The sequence below is a fragment of the Nannospalax galili genome, unplaced genomic scaffold (assembly GCF_000622305.1).
Source record: "Nannospalax galili isolate Female #2095 unplaced genomic scaffold, S.galili_v1.0 scaffold1200, whole genome shotgun sequence".
Classification (NCBI taxonomy): Eukaryota; Metazoa; Chordata; class Mammalia; order Rodentia; family Spalacidae; genus Nannospalax; species Nannospalax galili.
The window spans coordinates 956,633-973,184 of record NW_008347131.1 but is presented as its reverse complement, the minus strand read 5'-3'; the positions used below and the strand labels follow the sequence as shown (position 1 = coordinate 973,184).

The following is a 16,552-nucleotide window of genomic DNA, read 5'->3' as shown; positions in this document are numbered from 1 at the left end:
ATAGTTTTTATCGTTGTTTGAGTGATTCTATGTCTGTTTTGTCCTTTATTTTATTTGTTTGTTTTTTGAAATAGGGTCTCCCTGTAGCCCCAGGTAGCCTGGAACTCACTATGTAGACCAGGCTGGCCTCGAACTCACAGAGCTCTACCTGCCTCTGCTTCCCAAAGTTCTGGAATTAAAGGCGTGCTCTACCTTGCCCATCCTGGCATGGTAGTTTTAAATATTGATATTCCCATTGTAACCTTTACATTTATGGTCATGTTTTCTTGTCTTTAAAATCAAGATACCAGGACTAGAGAGATGGCTCAGCAGTTAAGAACACTGGCTGTTCTTGCAGAAGACTGGGGCTCGAATCCCAGCACCCACATGGCCACTAACAACTGTCCTAACTCCAGTTCCAGGTGATCCAACAGCCTCTTCTGTCTTCCTCGGGCATTGCATGACACGGGTGCACTTACCAGCATGCAGGGAATACACGCATACACATTAAAAAAAAAACACGAAGATACCAACCTGAAATGGTAATGTCAGAATTAATGAACCTCTGGTAGGCACTGGATAGCACCTGGGATAGAGTTGATATTGTTGTTTCCTCTGTTACAGTACTGCCTCCTATCTCATGAGTTGTAATACAGTTCAGTCAAGTAAGTAAAATAAATAGCAGAGGTAAAATGCCTAGCAGTGCCATACATAGAAGAGCTATTGACCCTTTTATTTCCCCTTTTGGGTGTATTTTGATTTGCATTTTCTTGTTTCTAAGCCCAATTCATGCATTTGTAATGTTTTACTAAACAAGGCATTCTTCCCCATAGAATTTATGTTTTGTATATTCTGTCTGTGGGCCTGTATAATGCCATGGTGTACTTGTGGAGTTAGAGGACAATTTATAGTTCTCTCCTTCCTCCATGTGAGTCTCAGGGATCAAACTCAAGTAGTCAGGCTTGATGTCTAGTATCTTTACCTGCTGAGCCATCTTAGTGGTTCCTTCCCCATAGAATTTTTTAACTCATTGTTTGTAGAATAATTGGTAGCACAGTTTCTGTATCTATCCTCAGTGTCTCTATTTCACCTGTTAAGTTTGTCCTTGGGAAGTCTCTGTGTTCACAGAAAACAAAGTCCAGATGAATATATTGTATTTCTGATATATAGAGGCTACCTGTTAGGAGGGTTTCTTTCTAGTTTAACTTAATTGGTAACTAGAGTAAAGAGTTGAGAGTGAGGGGCTAGAGAGATGGCTCAGCAGTTAACCCAGCAGAGAACCCAGATTCAGTTCCTGTTATCCACATGACGGCTAACTGCCCTGAACTCTAGTTCAGGGGATTTGATGCTCTCTTCTGCCCTCTGTGGGCATTGACTACATGTAGTATACTTACATACATGCAGGCAAAACACTCTTACACATTTAAAAAAAAAAAATCTTAAAGAATTAGGAATGAGTACTCAAGTATAGTAGTGATATAGATGAAAGAAGCCTCATCTGAGTTTATTTGCTAGAGGCAAGTTTTTCTAGCCCAAGTCCAACTCTGTATGTAGCCAAGGATATCTTTGAACTCCTGATCCTCATGCCTCCATCTCCAAGAGCTGGGATAATAGACATGTGCATGTGTCAAACATTTTCCAGCTTTTATTTTAAAAAAGCAATTTAATTAATTAATTTATTTATTTTTGGTCTTTTTGAGACAGGGTCTCCCTGTAGCCCCAGCTGTCGTGGAACTCACTGTGTAGACCAGGCTGGGCTTGAACTCACAGAGATCCGCCTGCCTCTGCCTCTCAGGTGCTGGGATTAAAGGCATGTGACACCACGCCCAGCCAAAAGCAATTTATTTTACTTTGTTATTGTGTGCGTGTTTGCATTTTCATGTGTTCACATGTGCTTGTATGTGTGCCATATCACAAGTGTCATTTCTCTCCTTCTACCTTTACATGGGTTCTGGGAATCAAACTCAGGTTGCCAGGCTTGTGTGGTGGTAAGTGTGTTTACTCTGAGCCAGTTCTACAGCTCTTTATTTTGTGTGTGGTTACTGTATGCCACTGCTTGTTTGTGGAGGTCAGAGGACAGTCTGGGTTACAGGAATCAAACTCAGGTTGTCAGGCTTGGCTGCAGGTGCCTTTAATTTGGTGAGCCATCTCGTAGACCCATCTCACAGGCATGAAGCACCATACCTGGGTTTAGAGATTTTCTTATAAGTCAGTAAAACTATTCTATAGTTATTTTTTAACCTCAGGAGCTTTTTTTTTTCTTTTTGAGACAGGGTCATCCTGTAGCCCCAGCAGGCCTGGAACTCACTATGTAGACCAGGCTGGCCTTGAACTCACCGAGATTTGCCTGCCTCCAAGTGCTGGGACTAAGGGGGTGTGCTACCATGCCTTTAAAACAAGCTAACCACCAAAAGCTAATGGCTTTTTAATTCTCTTAAAAGCTTTATTTTGACTGAGTGTAGTGATGCATACCTTTGATCCTAACACTTGGATGGCAGAGGCAAGTGAAAGCAAAGCCAGCCTGGTCTATATAGCTAGTTCCAGGCCTCCAGGGCTACATAGTGAGACCTTGTCTGGAACAAAACCAGACCAAACCAACTTTACATCATAGCCATTTTTTCCTCAGAGCAAGAGGATATGGGTGTTTCCCTATGCAGCCTGGTCTGGTCCTCCAGGCTGGTCTTGAACTTTCTTTCTTTTTTTCTTTTTAAACATTTTATTTATTATTTTTATTTTATGTATATGAGTGTTACACCTGCATGTAGGTAAGTGCACCCTTGTCGTGCAATGCCCACGGAGGACAGAAGAGGTTGTCGGATCCCCTGGAACTGGAATTATAGATAGTTGTTAGCTGCCATGTGGGTGCTGGGATTCGAACCCGGGTCTTCTGCAAGAACAGTCAGTGTTCTTAACTGCTGAGCCATCTCTCCAGCCCCATTGGTCTTGAACTTTCAAGCCTCTGCCTCAGCCTTCCAAGGGCCTACCATGTTCAGCTCTTTTCTAACTTGTATAGAAAGAACATGATTCTCATAAAAGCCATTGTTCCTCTCAAAGGATGAGAAAGCCTAGTTAAAGAAGATGATGTGACTATATTTTATTGAAAGATTTAAAGCATTTCAGCTTTTAAAGTTTTGTAAAGTTCTCTGATACCAAATCACTGACTTTGTACCTTCTTTTTGAGAAAAGGACTCCTTTGCTAGAAGACTTTTTGTTCTGGGTTGTAACATTTTGGTTTTCTTACCCTACACTGAGAGCACAGGGCAGCAAATGTGAGAAGGAATGGGGTCTAGCTCAGTGTTGCATTGAAGCTGAAGGGCTTATAGGTGATCAGAATGTGCTGGTTTTGGTGTGTGCTCATGGGCAGAAAGCTGTTTACTCATTTGTGGCAGCCGTGTTCAGTTTTAACAAAATGGAGTTGAATCGTTTTTCAGCTTTTCTTCTCAACTAACGTCCCATTGCAACTTAAGTTTTGAGGGGAAATGTCTTCTTTGGAGGTTGTACAAAATGAAAATTTTTGGTTCGAGAGCTGTTTAATGTTATGCTTTTAATTGTGTAAGGCCAGTAGTTCTTTTTTTTTTTTTAGGTCCTTTTGAGACAGGGTCTCCCTATAGACCCCAGCTGTTCTAGAACTCACTAAGTAGATCAGGCTGGCCTTGAACTCACAGAGATCCCCCTGCCTCTGCCTCCCAAGTGCTAGGATTAAAGGTGTGCGCCACCACGCTTGGCCTTTTTTTTTTTTTTTAAGATTATTTTTATTCCTGTGTGTGTCTGCTACATGATTGCGGTACCTGAAGGGCCAGAAAAGGGTATTTGATTTGCTGGAGCTGGAGTTACAGGTGGTTTGGCCTGACATGAGTGCTGGGAATCAAACTTAAGTCCTCTGGAAGAGTGGCAAGAGTAGTTTTGGTTTATATAACATTGTTGCTCTTCAGCAAAAGAATCTCCAAATTAGGAACTGTCACCATTTTCTCCTGTTCTTTTACCACTTTGTTTCCTGTGAGGTCAAAGCAAACTCTTAACAGAGAATGTGGGAATGTGTGATATTTGATGATAATGTAGGGTAACTAATAGTCTACTTTGAGTAGATTTTTTTTTTTTGACGCCACATTATTTGGACATCTGTTAACTTTTTGCTAGTTCTTATTTTGTACATATAATTTGCTGTAAGCTTTTCCCAGTTTCTTTGTGCTTGCACCTTTTGTGTGGGGGGCACATTCTTTTCTCTGCTAATCCCCTTCTCCTACGCTAAGGTCATATAGCTCAGTGTTTCTCTCCTGGGTGCATTCTGTCTGTGTATTGCTCCTGCTGACTTCCATGCTAGGTTAGAGTGGGATCTTAGCAGCAAAAGTCACCTGTGTTTATTAGCCACTTGGCTGTTCTGAGTGCTGTCTGAGCAAGAGTCTTGTAGGGGCCAGGGAGTAAAAGGATTACATGGAAATGGTGAGATCTTGATATTTGCCAGCTAGCTGGTAATTTCTGCATGGTGAATCTATTCTGTTTTATGGTCATATAGTCATTTTAAGCTGCATGGCAGGTGTTCCTCAAGGATATTTCACTGAAAGCTGTTTATGTGGTAAAAGGATTATTTTTTAGGTCCCTATTTCCTCCCTCCCTCCTTCCTTCCTTTTGTAAGAAAAGACCTCTGGTGCCAGGCATGGTGGCCCACACCTTTAATCCTAGCACTCGGGAGGCAGAGGCAGGCGGATCTTTGTGCATTCAAGGCCAGCCTGGTCTATATAGTGAGTTCCAGGACAGCTGGGGCTACAGGGGGACCGTGTCTCAAAAAGACCAAAAAAAGAGGCTGGAGAGTTGGCTCAGCAGTTAAGAGAACTGACTGCACTTGCAGAGGACCCAGGTTCAATTCCCAGCACCCACATGGTGGCTATGAACCGTCCTTAACTCCAGTTCCAGGGTAATCTGAAGCCCTCTTCTGACTTCTGGCATTGGACAACACCAGTGCACTCACATACATGCAGGCAGTACACTCATACACATAAAATAAAATAAATAATAAAATATTAAAAAAAAAATCTTTCTCTGTGGCCCCAGCTAGACCAGGCTGGTCTTGATCTCACAAAGATCCCTCTGCCTCTGCTTCTGCCTCCTGAGTGCTGGGATTAAAGACATGCACCACCATGCCCAGCCCCCTATTTATTTCATTTTTAGGGCTAGTGAGGGAACCCAGGGCATTGCCCACATGCTAGGCAAGCACTCTACCATTGATATCCCTAGATCTCTTTTTACTTATATTGAGACAGAATCTTACTAAGTTTCCCAAACTGGCCTTGAACTTACTCTGTAGTTCAGGTATGCTGTGAACTTATGATCCTGCTTCCTCAGCCCTCCTAAGTAGTTGGGATTACAGACCTGTGCCACCATGCCCTGCTAAGACCCTATTTCTTAGAAGATGGTTAAAACAAGAGAAACATGCATTACATTTCGTCTTTAGGCATGTTCTTCAGCCTCTCCCTGCTCATGGTTCAGTTCCTCTTTGCTTTTGGAAAAACTTTAAAAAACATTTAAAATTTTTATTTAATTTAGTAGTGTGTGTGGTGTATGTGTGTGTGTGTATGATGTGAGTATGAATGTGGCCATGTGGGGGTTATAAGAGAACCGATGGGGAGTAGGTTCTCTCCTTCCACCTTGTAGGTTCCAGGGATTGAACTCAAGACTGCCAGGCTTGGCGGCAGTTTCCTTTACATGCTAAGCCATTTCACTGACGTGTTTGCCTTTTTTCATGAAGTTTTTTTTTGTTCATTCTTGTAATTTATAGGATATGATTTCTTATTTTATCAATGTTACATTTTTCATTTCAATGAAATTTTAAGTTTTTTTTTTTCCCTGTTTTTTTGGTCTTTTTGTAACAGGGTCTCCCTATAGCCCCAGCTGGCCTAGAACTTGCTATGTAGACCAGGCTGGCCTTGAACTCACAGAGATCCACCTGCCTCTGCCTCCCAAGTGCTGGGACTACAGTCATACACCATCACAGCTGGCTAAATTTCAAGCTTTTAAGAAATTTTATTTTTGTGTGTATGAATGTGTTATCTGCATGTAAGTGCATCCACATGTGCAATGCCTGTGGAGGTCAGAAGAGGACATTGGATCCCTGGAACTGGAGTTATGGAGGTTGTTAGCTGCCATGTTTGTGCTAGGAACCAAGTCTAGATCCTCTGCCAGAGCAGCCAGTGCTCTTAACCACTGCCTCTCTCCAGCTCTTCTCTTTTGAGTTTTCAATGATTGTTTGTAACTAGTAGTTTAGGCATATGAAACTGGTAAAATAATACTATTTCCTAATGGGAAACTTAAATGAGTTATTATTTTTACAAGCTTTTGGTGAGACAATGTATTGGTCTTTATTTTTTGTTAAGTGACACATTTGTTTTAGGTTTTTTATTGTTTTATCTTTAAAAAAATGCCAGTAGGCTTGTGGAACACAATAATGTGAGTTGAATGTGAGTTAAAGCTTTAAACAAAGGGTAATGATGGGTGGCTGTGTGCCCAGTTGACCAGTTTGTATGGTCTGGGTTCAGTTAGGAACTTCATGGATTATCACAGTGGGGCTTTTCTTATCTTTGAGAAAAAGCTAATTTAGTTGTTGTTGTTGCTCTTCTTCTTTGTTTAATGCATTTTAATAACAAATTTACAGGAACAGCACAGAAAACAGGAAACATTAAAAACATGTACTTGGTGCTGGAGAGATGGCTCAGTGGTTAAGAGCACTGACTGCTCTTGCAGAGGACCCAGTTTCAATTCCCAGCACCCACATGGTGGCTACGAACCGTCCTTAACTCTAGTTCCAGGGGAATCCGAAGCCCTCTTCTGACCTCCACAGCATTGCACGACACAGGTACACTCACATACATGCAGGCAATACCCTCATACACATTAAAAAAAAAAACAAAAAAAACCCACATACTTGTGCTGGGCATGATGGCGCACGCCTTTAGTGCCAGCATTCCAGAGGCAGAGGCAGAGGCAGGCAGATCTCTGTAGTTCAAGACCAGCCTGATCTACATAGTGAGTTCCAGGCCAGCTGGGGCTACAGGGAGACCCTGTTTCAGAAAGACCAAAACAAAACCAAACCATATATGTAGGACAACTCAGAAAAGTATAGGCAATGGATGGAATCTGCTGTATGATAAAAAGGCTCCAAACACCATTTAGTTGTCATCAATAAGAAGTTTACTTATTTTTAAAAAATCCAGATGCCAACAATCCTTCTGGTTGTTCTTGCAGAAGATCCAGGTTTGAATCTCAGCACCCACATGGCAGCTAACAACTGTCTGTAACTCTAGTCCCAGGGGATCTGACAGCATCTTCTGACCTCCTTGGGCATTGCACTACACAGGTGCACTTACCTACATGCAGGCAATACATGCATACACATAAAATAAAAATAATAAAAAATTTAAAAATCCAAATGCTGGCATAGTCCAAAGAAATTTTAACAGGTTTACTCATAATTGTTATAAAGTTGAACTGTTGAAACTTGTTCACTGAAACATTTTGACTTCATTAATGCTTTACATCTGGCATTTGTATTAAAAAATCACACACAAATGAAAGTAGAAAAAACTGCCAATACTTGATTTCTGTCTCCTATTTTCCATTTGCAATTATAGCTTTGACCCCCTTGGGGAAAAATATCTAACATTCAGAACTACTGATAACAGGAAGAAGAGGGAAAAAAAAATTCTTTAGAATGAAATGCTTCCCCTCATAATGGATTTTTCTTTTTCTTTTCTTTTTTTTGGTCTTTTTCAGATGGGGTCTCCTTGTAGCCCCAGATGGGCTAGAACTCACTATGTAGACCAGAGAGATCTGCCTGCCTCTGGCACTAAAGGCATGCACTACCACGCCTGGCTCCTAGTGGATTCTTAAGCACATTCTCAGTGTATGTGACATGCTAGCTGGATATCTTGACATAAGTGGATTCTTAAGCACATTCTCAGTGTATGTGACATGCTAGCTGGATATCTTGACATAATTGTTACACATTTGGCGTGGATAGCACACAGGTTGGTATCTTCCAAAAGGCTAACCAGATAGGCCTCACTTGCCTCTTGCAAAGCACCAATAGCTGCATTCTGGAAGCGCAGATCTGTTTTGAAGTCCTGAGCAATTTCTCTTCACCTGATGCTGGAAGGGGAGTTTGCAGATCAGAAGTTCAGTGACGTCTGATTTCTCAAGTGTCACAGTACCAGGCCTGTAGCGAGAGGTTTCTTCATCTCTCCAGTAGAGGGCACACTTTTGTGAGCAGCTTTTGTAGCCAGTTTCTCTGGTGCTTTACCACTGCTGGATTTGATGGCAGTCTGCTTTGTATGAGCCCTGGTATAGACATCTCTTTACTTGTCCCCCTTATCCTTTGTCTGGAGCTTGGGAGTGAGAGTTGATACTAGCGTTAAAAGAGCCGTGGTGGTGGGGAGGCTGTGTACACCCCAGTACTTCTAATTTGATTCCTTTTTTTTTTTTTTTTTCCTGTGATCACTTGTTTTTTGTTAAGTAGAAAGACTTTGTTCCAAGAGAAACTAAAAACATAGAAAAAGCTATCAGACATTTGCTGTTGGGCCAAATTATGGTTGCAAGTATGTATATGGGACTATTATGCTCTTGTAGTATGTGTGCTGTTGTTGAGCTGACTGCTATGCACAAAAGAGGCTTTACAGTCTGTACTGTCTGCTGGTGTCAAGGCCTTGCATAGCATTTGCCAACTCCATTATCTGGTAGAATGGCAATTCATGCTTAAAACAGTTGAATATTAAGAACTAGGAAGAGAAAGACCGATTAGTAACATTGAAGTTCTATAACTTTTTAAGTCACTGTGCTCTGAAGATAGAATACATTAAAGCCCCAAGGGGTTTTTTGAAAATAATGTGAGCAACTGTTTGTTAAAGATACTGCTTTGGCTAAGATTTGTCCCATAAAAGCTTTCTGAAGCTCTCTGATCTTGAAACATTATGTTGTTTGTTGCCTGAACAAAGTCAGAGGACAGCCGTGATTTTGGCTGGTTTCTGTAGGTCAGAAGAGACTCTGACATATGGCTGGTAGTCTATATTCTTTTACTTTTCTGGGCTAAGACATGCTTTTCCACATAAAAGAAAGGAAAATGTAAGCCAGGTGTGGTGGTGCACACCTTTAATCCCAGCACTCAGGCGGCAGAGGCAGGCTGATCTCTGAGTTCAAGGCCAGCCTGGTCTACATAGCAAGTTCCAGGACAGCTGGGGCTACAGGGAGACCCTGTCTCGAAAAAAAAAAACAAAAAAAAAACAAAAAAAAAAGAAGGAAAATGTAAAGATGGAAAAGGACCTAGGAGTTTATATCTTCTCATGTTTGGTAGAATGAATCTCTTTTTGTGTCTAGATTGTCTGATACTAAACTAATGTAGCAAAACTATCCTCTGAGCTTGCCTTCCTACTTCTCTTTACAAGTTGATGAGAAATAATTAAGAGAAGACACTGAGTCTATCCCTTCCTCCCCCTTTTTTTTTCAGACTGGGTCTCCTTGTAGCCCCAGCCTACCTGGAACTTGCTAATATAGACAAGGCTGGGCTCAATCTCACAGAGATCAAACCAAGGACATGCGCCTCCAGCCTGCCTCAGATCCATTGTTTTTATTGTATACTGTTTTTGTTTAATAGCCCCTGGATACATTTTCAAGGGTGCGGGGGTCCTGCCCCAGAGGGACCTGCAGCGATGGGGGTCAGGGAAAGGTGAGTGCGCTGTCCGCCCATTTCGCCAGCCCTCCTTGCCAAGGACAATCAGACACCACAGGGAGTCTTGTCAAGCAGGAACTCATTTATTGCAGGTGTCACAGAGCTTATATAGGCAAAAACCGCAGTTTGGAAATCCCTTCGGAAACCCCCTTCCCCAAATGCACCCAATCAGCTTAAAGGTCAACCTGCCACATGGGCAGGGTCCCATAGGCGTCCATGTTGATCATGCACTGATCACGCACCACCCAGGGATGCGGAAGGACCGGCATCCAATCCGATGATCTTCAGGACAGTCAGGCTGTGCCCTGCTTACTTCCTCTAGGCGCCATCTTGGCAAGGCAGGGCCTTTAGGTCCCCACAGCTCCTCCTTTTTCTTTTCTTTAACAGGCTAATCATGACCTACCCATCAGGTGATGCCCTATGGATAGGCGGCTAGCCCCTTTCCATGTGCCGAGCGTTCCAGCCTGTCTTAGGTTGTCTCCTTTCTGGCTAAGCCTTGCCCGTCATTGGTCAGTGCACCTGGCCATGTGCACTTTCTGTCTTAGGAGTACCTGCCAGAAGGAGATCTTACCCGTCATTGGCATGGGATGCTTAGATCTTAGGTGAGGGCCATCGCATGGGAGGTGCCATTCTGTGACAAAAAGGAAAGGAGGAGAAGGAAGGAGCTGCCCTATGGAGCTGAGGGTCTGGCTGACGAGCACTCAACAACATGAGGTCCTGTGGAAACAAAACTTTTGGAGACAAAAGTTATTTAATGGGTCTTGTTGGTCTTCTGGAGTTTCTCCATCAGGTCCAGGAGGATCAATGTCAGGATCATGAACATGATCGTCAAGGCGCCTATCAGCACGAAGACCAAGAGTCCAGTCCACCCAGGTCGGGGCATTTTCCTGTCAAGACAAAAATGTGAGAGATTTCTCAAAGGCACTTAGGCCCATGGGTTTTATTATTTTTATGGTTTCCTTTTCTTCTTTTTTCTCTTTCGCGGGTAGCAGTTAGTACCCTGCTGAGCCTATTGCACAACCACCACTCCTTTTTTTTCCCCTTATTTGTCTTCTTAGGCGGTGGACTCTGATTACTCAGAGTCATCTTCTTCCTGACAATAAAATTTGAGGTCTCTAGCGGGTACCCATGTGGGTCTTGGGATCCCCTATGGGGAACACACACCCAAACCGTCGCCCCAAAGTTAACAGAGGATCTGGCCCTCTCCACTGTCCCGTTAAGGGATCGTTCCATTTTACTCATACCTCTGGCCTCTGTTCCTGGCGGCCCCAATGTTTTTGGAATCGTGATTCCAACTGATTTTTTTTTTGAAAATTACAAGGCCTAATTGTTGGTGGGGGCTTATTCCCCCTTTCTGTTTTTGTAATTGTGTTTTTAGATATTGATGGTTGATGTTGGACTCCCCATTGTTCCCTGTGTTAGAAAGAAGCCCGGCTAGCTCAGTCGGTAGAGCATGAGACTCTTAATCTCAGGGTCGTGGGTTCGTGCCCCATGTTGGGCGCCAGTTGCGGGGGTCCGCTCCCCCCCCCCAGTCCCGCCCCGGAGGGACCTGCAGCGATGGGGGTCAGGGAAAGGTGAGTGTGTTGTCTGCCCGTTTCGTCAGCCCTCCTGGCCAAGGACAATCAGACACCACAGGGAGTCTTGTCAAGCAGGAACTCATTTATTGCAGGTGTCACAGAGCTTATATAGGCAAAAACTGCAGTTTGGAAATCTCCTCGGAAACCCCCTCCCCCGAATGCACCCAATCAGCCTAAAGGTCAACCTGTCACATGGGCAGGGTCCCATAGGCGTCCATGTTGATCACATGCTGATCACGCACCGCCCAGGGGTGCAGAAGGACCGGCATCCAATCCAGTGATCTTCAGGACAGGTCAGGCTGTGCCCTGCTTACTTCCTCTAGGTGCCATCTTTGCAAAGCGGGGCCTTTAGGTCCCCACACAAGGGCAATTAAAAAAAAAAACAAACTTACACTGTTTACTGAACTAATTTGGGTTATAGTTGGAATTGGGAAAACTATTTTAAAAAATCAGTGGACCAGCTACAGCAAAGTTTAGGTGAATAAATGTGCCAGAATTAGATTTTTGTGAATGATTTTGATGCTTAGTACCTACCTTTAGCTGACCCTATATCTTTGAACCATTTTTTATCTTTTGGCTTACGAATTAGAGATTATTTTAAGTGGCTAAGAATTTTTGGTTTTCAGTATATCTTAGTGGTATTTATATTTAGGCTTTTAAATTTTTAATTACTGTTTAAGATCAGTGATGGGCTTTTAATGGGCACAGACACACTTCTTGAGCTTTTCTCAAGATATTTTTCTAGTTTTCACATTATTGTGAATCAAGCATAGAATAGTTGATATTCAAGATTGTTGCTGTGAAATCAGTGCTTTATTAATATTCATTTGGTATAACTACTGTAGGCTAAATAACATCTATAGGAGAACTTACAAATTCATAAAATGCTTCCTTTGGAATTCTGATTGCTTTGTTTTTCTGAATAAACAATATTCACTGAGTAGATGTATAAATGTTCTGTTTTCTTTTTCTTTCTTTTTTTTTAAGTCTTTTCGAGACAGGGTCTCCCTGTAGTCCCAGCTGGCCTGGGACTCGCTTTGTAGATCAGGCTGGTCTTGAACTCACAGAGATCTGCCTGCCTCTACCTCTAGAGTGCTGGCACTAAAGGTACACTAAAGGTGTATGCCACAACGCCCAGCACAAGTACATGTTTTTAATATTGCCTGTTTTCTAAGCTAAGACTTGAATATTTTCAAGTATCCTTTAAGAAAGAGCTAATGATAATTTTATTTCTTTAGAATTGTATGCTATGTGGTAATTCTTGAAAGCAACTTGCTAAAGAAAAGTTAGATCAGCATTCTGAATCACCAGATCGAAAGTATCAAAAAATGCTTTCACAAAAGAAAAAAACTTGTTGGATCCACCCCCATGAATCCTCGTGAGTCCCCATGGTAACAACCTCCTTGCTTACAAGTTGCTTACAACTTGTCACTGTGTAGCTGTCACTGGGATACAAAGAAAAGCCAGTATCTAGAACTGTATGGCATTAACTACTCCTGCTAAAATGCTGTTGCACATTTACAATGTGCCAGGAATAGAAAAGAAAGTTAAAGGTTTTAATTTCTATGTTCCATTAATTAGAAGCTTAAAAAAGCTGCCTAATTGTGGTATTCCCATCAGTGGGAAGTTGGTGGGTGGCAAAAGAGGAAAAGGAAGTTAGGTGTCTTAAAGATTTTCTTTTCTAATTCTTTCAATTTACAAATTAGGAAATGAGATGAAAATGAAATGCCTTAAGTTCACATGGAGGTAGAAGCTGGATTTCAGCCCAGGCCTTTATTTTGATTTTTATTATGATTTTGGTCTTTTTGAGACAGGGTCTCCCTGTAGCCCCGGCTGGCCTAGAACTTGTTATATAGACCAGGCTGACCAGGATCTCATAGAGATCTGCCTACCTCTGCCTCCCGGGCTCAAAAGTGTGCGCCAACTAGCCCAGGCCTTTTAATCTTCCTTTGTTTCTACTTTTCATAATGAACTGTCAGTTTCTGAGGTTAGAAAAGGACCTAAGAGCTCATGCAGGGAAACTTTCTGCTTAGTGTAGGAATTCCTTCTGTAGAGTCTTGGGTAGGAAGCTTCTGTGTCTTTCTTCATTCAAATGGATGTTAATTGTCTAGTTGGCAAAAGCTTCATTGCTGGAGGTTCTTTTATTTTTAATTGCATTTTTATTTACTGTGTGTGTGTGTGTGTGTGTGTGTGTGTGTGTGTGTGTGGTGTGATGTATTGGGTTTGCTCACTCTATTAAGAGTATTAAGATCAGAAGATAACTTGCAAGAGTCAGTTTCTTCTTCTACCATCTGGGGTCCAGGGATCAAACTCAGATTGTCGGTTTGGTAGTGAGTGCCCACTATCAGAGTCTTAAGAAAGAGTTTGACATGAATTTCCCATTTTTAAGCCAGATGTCCCCCCCCCCCCAATAAAGTAACGGTGTAAATCTGAATAATTCTGATTTTTTTTTTTTTTTTTGTCTTTTTGAAGCAGGGTCTCCCTTTAGCCCCAGCTGTCCTGGAATTCACTATGTAGACCAGGCTGGCCTTGACCTCACAGAGATCCGCCTGCCTCTGCCTCTCAAGTGCTGGGACTACAGGAGTGCGTCACCACACCCAGCTTTGAAAATTTTTTTTATTAATCTGTTTATTTCTACTTTAGTAATGCTTGTCATTCATGACAAGACAGATTGTTCTGTAAAGGAGTTATGTCATGCCTAAACACTAGAACTTTGAAAAGATAATGCCATATTTGGAATAAGCCAGTCTTTAGTAAGTAGGAAGGAAGATGTGATGATAAAAGCTATCTTGGGCTTAAAGTACTTTATAATGTGTTGAATAAGATTAGATGACTGGGGCTGGGTGTGGTGACACACACCTTTAGTCCCAGCACTCAGGGAGGTAGAGGCAGGCAGATCCTTGAGCTCAAGGCCAACCTGGTCTACATAGACAGCTGGGGCTACAGGGAGACCCTTTCTCAAAAAAGACCATAAAAAGGTGACATGATTGAACTAAAGAGCCCTCAAAAAAAGTCCTTCAATTTTTAAAAAATTTTTATTTTATTTATTTTTATTTTATGTGTACGAGTGTATTGCCTGCATGTATGTGAGTGCACCCGTGTCGTGCAATGCCATGGAGGTCAGGAGGGCTTTGGAGTCCCCTGGAACTGGAGTTAAGGATGGTTTGTAGCTGCCATGTGGGTGCTGGGAATTGAACCTGGGTCCTCTGCAAGAGCAGTCAAGTGCTCTTAACCACTAAGCCATCTCTCCAGCCTCAGGCCTTCAATTTTTAAAAAAATATTTTATTATTTTATGTGTATTGAGTGTATTGCCTGCATGTATGTAAGTGCACCTGTTGTACAGTCCCCATGGAGGTCAGAAGAGAGTATTGGAATCCCTGGAACTGGCGTTACAGATAGTTGTTAGTCACCATGTGGGTGCTGGGATTCAAATCCAGGTACTTTTCACGAGCAGCCAGTGCTGAACCATCTCTTAGCACCCCACCCCACCCCTTTTTGAAACAGGATTTCACTGTAGTCCTAGCTGACCTGGAGCTGTATCTCACAGAGATCCACATGCCTCTGCCTCCCAAGTGCTGGGATTAAAGGGCATGCACTACCATACCTGATCTGTTGTGGTTTGTTTTTTTTTTTTTTTTTTTTTTTTTTTTGAGTCAAGGTTTCAAGTACAACAGGCTGTCCTCAAACTCACTATGTAGCAGAAGCTGGCCTTAAGTTTTTATCCTCTTATCCTGTCATGCCAGGATTATGAACTTTGTACTTCACCTGACCCAAAAATATATTTAATGCAAAATCAGAAAAGAAACAGGCAAGTTGTTTGTGTTTTATGATGTGTTTGTGAATATTTTCATCATCTAAAGTTGAGTACATTTAGACTTGGCATAGTGGTGCATGCCCAAAATTCTACCAGCCTGTTGTACATGAAACCTTGTCTCAGAAAACAGCAACAAAAAAAGTAGGTACATTTAGTTATATATATATATATCACATGAGATTTTTGGTTTTAGAACTAACATCAGTTTGGTAATTATTAATTGCACATGGCTACCAAGAAAAGATTTTTTTTTTTTGTCTTTTTGAGACAGCGTCACCCTGTAGCCCTAGCTCTCCTGGAACTCACTATGTAGCCCAGGCTGGCCTCAAACTCACAAAGATCCTCCTGCTTCTGCCTCCCAAATGCTGAGATTAAAGACTTATGCCACCACGCCTAGCCAAGAAAGGATTTAAAAAATATATTTATTACTTTTATTTTTATGTGTATGACCGCATTGCTTGAATGTAAGTGCACCTGTGTTGTGCAGTGCCATAGAGGTCAGAAGAGGGCGTCAGATTCCCTGGAACTGGAGTTACGGATGGTTGTTAGCTGCCATGTGGGTGCTGGGAATTGAACCTGTGTCCTCTGTATGAGCAGCTAGTGCTCTTAACCACTGAGCTATCTCTCAAGCCCCCAAGAAAGGATTTTTAGTTCCATTTTTGGATGTCATATTGTTCACTGTGCAAGTCATTTAATGCCCTTGCCCAGGAGTGTCAGCTTTAAATTCATGCTTCTCTTTCAGAGTTGCTTGAAAACTAGTAGTAGGTAAATATTTCAGACTATTTATGCCTTTAAAACTTTTTTTTAAACTACTTTATGTGCATTAGTATTTTGCCTGCATGTATGTAAGTGCACTGAATGTGTAGTACCTGCAGAGGCCAAAGAAAGTATCAGATCCCCTGGAACTGGAGTTACAGACAGTTGCTAGCCACCATGTGAGTGCTGGGAACTGAAACTGAACCTGGGTCCTCTGCAAGAGTAGCCAGTGCTCTTAACTGATGAGTCATCTCTTTAGCCCCCTATTTATACCTTTAACTTAATCAAACACAGATGCATCCTCCCTCCCTCCCTCCCTCCCTCCTTCCTTCCCTCCCTCCCTCCCTAAACAGGGTCTCTGTAGCCACAGCTTGCCTGGAACTTACTATGTAGACCAACCTAGCCTCAATCTCACAGATCTACCTGCCTCTGTCTCCTGAGTGCTGGGACTAAAGGTGTGTGCCACCATGCCTGGCTCAAATATGTATTTTTCTAATAAGATATTCACAAATGTTTTCAGTTTCCTATAATCAGATTTTTTTTCCCTCCAAGTCTGTACCTAAAAATGGAGACTTTGGCTCCAGTATTAAATTTTACTTTTGTCATACCAGAAAATTAAAATGAAAATGCTGTTGGCAGTCTTTTGCTATCTTCACTATAGAAGAGAATGCTACAATGAAAATGTGCCAGCGTTAGGATTATATGTCAGTGGTT

General features: G+C 42.1%; 1 protein-coding gene and 1 non-coding gene across 2 annotated transcripts in view; both read left to right on the top strand.

The window, feature by feature from the left end:
* The window catches only part of Celf1 (CUGBP Elav-like family member 1), a 96,301-nt gene that overhangs the window by 7,748 nt on the left and 72,001 nt on the right, over window positions 1-16,552 (top strand). The gene's annotated exons all lie outside the window — the stretch shown is intronic.
* Window positions 11,120-11,192, top strand: Trnak-cuu. The gene has a single exon. It is a non-coding gene; the product is annotated as a tRNA-Lys (tRNA).